The following is a 2,676-nucleotide window of genomic DNA, read 5'->3' as shown; positions in this document are numbered from 1 at the left end:
TCCAAGCTTCTAGGCTAATATCCACTTATCAGTGAGTGCATACCATCATTGATCTTTTGAGTCTGGGTTACCTCACTTACTATGATGTTCTCCAGCTCCATCTATTTGTCTAAGAATTTCATGAATTCAGTGTTTCTAATGGCTGAATAGTACTCCATTGTGTATATATACCACATTTTTTTGCATCCACTCTTCTGTTGAGGGATATCTGGGTTCTTTCCAGCTTCTGGCTATTATAAATAGGGCTGCTATGAACATAGTGGAGCATATATCCTTATTACATGCTGGGGAATACTCTGGGTATATGCCCAGGAATGGTATAGCAGGATCTTTCGGAAGTGAGGTGCCCAGTTTTCTGAGGAACCGCCAGACTAATTTCCAGAGTGGTTGTACCAATTTGCAACCCCACCAGCAGTGGAGGAGTGTTCCTCTTTCTCCACATCCTTGCCAACACCTGCTGTCTCCTGAATTTTTAATCTTAGCAATTCTGACTGGTATAAGGTGAAATCTCAGGGTTGTTTGGATTTGCATTTCTCTAATGACTAATGATGTTGAACATTTCTTAAGGTGCTTCTCATCTGAAGTACTTCAGGTGAAAATTCTTTGTTTAGCTCTATACCCCATTTTTAATAGGGTTATTTGGTTTTCTGGGGTCTAACTTCTTGAGTTCTTTGTATATATTGGATATTAGGCCCTGTTGGATGTAGGGTTGGTGAAGATATTAAAAATATAGAATGCTTCACGAATTTTCATATCATCCTTGAACAGGGGCCATGTTAATCTTCTCTGTATCATTCCAGTTTTAGTATATGTGCTGCCAAAGCAAGCACCACTGTAACTCTTATAAATGAAAACATTTAATTGAAGTTAGCTTACAGTTTCAAAGGTTTAGTCCATTATCATGTCAGGATGCATAGTGGCAAGCTTGGAGAGCAGACATGGTACTGGAGAAGGAACTGGGATTTCTATAGCCAAAGAAATGTGAGTTGGGTTTCCCTCAATATACAGCAGTGCTGCTCCAAGAGATTAGTAATACCATGGGTTCATTTTATTTTCTTTATTTACTTTAATTAATTACTTTAGTTTAAATGTTTTCTGAGTGACTGTGCCCATGTACCATGGAATATACACGGAGGTCAGAGCATGGGAGTCAGTTTTTTGGAAGTCAGTTTTTCCTTCCACTTTGTTGAGGTGTAGAGCCTCTCTTGTTTCTGCCACTGTGATGCAGAGATACTACTCCAGCCTAGCTGGAGTAGAGTTTATGTGTATTTCCCCCCTCTCTGCCTCCCTTCATGCTGTAGAACTGCACAGATTACAGGTGCAAACCCCTGAGTTCAGCTTCCTGCCAAATTATGGGGACTGAACTCAAGTTATCAGTCATTGGTTTATCTATTTATCTACTAAGCCATTTTCCAGGTTCCAACTTTTATCTTTTGTAGCTTTTATTTTTTTTAATTTTTTGAGATCATAATGTAATTACACCATTTTCTCCTTTCGGTTTCTTCTTTCAAACCCTCCCATATGCCCCTCCTTGCTCTCTTTCAAATTCATGGCCTCTTTTTTCATTAATCATTGTTACATATGTCTATATTATTTTCCTAAATGCATAAATACAACCTCAATTGTAGAAACTACCCCAGTCTATATGATGTCACATGTATGTATGTATTTTCAGGGCTGAGTGTTTTCTGAGATATTGTTCATATATATATATATATATATATATATATATATATATGCCATACAATAACAATTAAGGTTATAGTTTGCTGGTTTTTAAAATATCCACAGTTATCTGAAACACTACAATGTATATTACACTTTTAAGTTTAAAAGAATATATTTTAATTAGACTTATTGATATAATTATACTCCTAGTGTCCTTATAAACCCACAGTGTTTACTAGAAATTTCCAGTTTATTTCTAAGGAAATGTTTAGCTTTTTGTAGCATGAGCCTATCTCAAAGTAGCATGCTAATCATCAGTACAATGGAATACGGTTAAGTACTAAAAGGTAACAAATTACTTATACATGCTATCACAACAGAGATCAGCCTTGAAAATATTATGCAAAGCAAAAGTAGTGAATTATATAAGATAGGTGTGGTGTTTGAATATACTTGACCTATAGGGAGTGGCACTATTTGGGGATGTGGCCTTTTTTGAGAAAGTGTGTCACTTTGCCCTAGCTGTCTAGAAGCCAGTCTTCTCCTAACAGCTTTTAGATGAAGATGTAGAACTCTCAGCTCCTCCTGCACCATGCCTGCCTGGACACTGCCATGCATGATAATGCCTTGATGATAATGGACTGAAACTTCGATCCTGTAAGCCAGCCCCAATTCAGTGTTGTCCTTGTAAGAGTTGCCTTGGTCATGGTGTCTGCTCAGAGCAGTAAAACCCTAAGACAGTATGTGATGGTTTGTATATGATTGGCCCAGGGAGTGACCCTATTAGGAGGTGTGACCTTGTTGGAGTAGGTGTGTCACTGTTGGTGTGGGCTTAAGACCCTCACCCTAGTTGTCTGGAAGTCAGTCTTATGCTAGCAGCCTTCAGATGAAGATGTAGAACTCTCAGCTCCTCCTGCACCATATCTGCCTGGATGCTGCCATGTTTCTGCCTTGATGACAATGGACTGAACCTCTGAGCCTGTAAGTCAGCCCCAATTAAATGTTGTC

The 2,676-nt window shown here is 38.5% G+C and overlaps 1 non-coding gene across 1 annotated transcript; it reads right to left on the bottom strand.

Moving 5' to 3' along the window:
* Positions 1–723: 723 nt before the first annotated feature.
* LOC127675840 (U6 spliceosomal RNA) lies at positions 724–830 on the bottom strand. Its single transcript, XR_007975531.1, has one exon. It is a non-coding gene; the product is annotated as a U6 spliceosomal RNA (small nuclear RNA).
* Positions 831–2,676: the final 1,846 nt, after the last annotated feature.

This window comes from Apodemus sylvaticus, chromosome X (genome assembly GCF_947179515.1).
Source record: "Apodemus sylvaticus chromosome X, mApoSyl1.1, whole genome shotgun sequence".
In the NCBI taxonomy this organism is placed as follows: Eukaryota; Metazoa; Chordata; class Mammalia; order Rodentia; family Muridae; genus Apodemus; species Apodemus sylvaticus.
The sequence above is the reverse complement of the archived record's forward strand: the minus strand, read 5'-3'. Positions and strand labels throughout refer to the sequence as shown.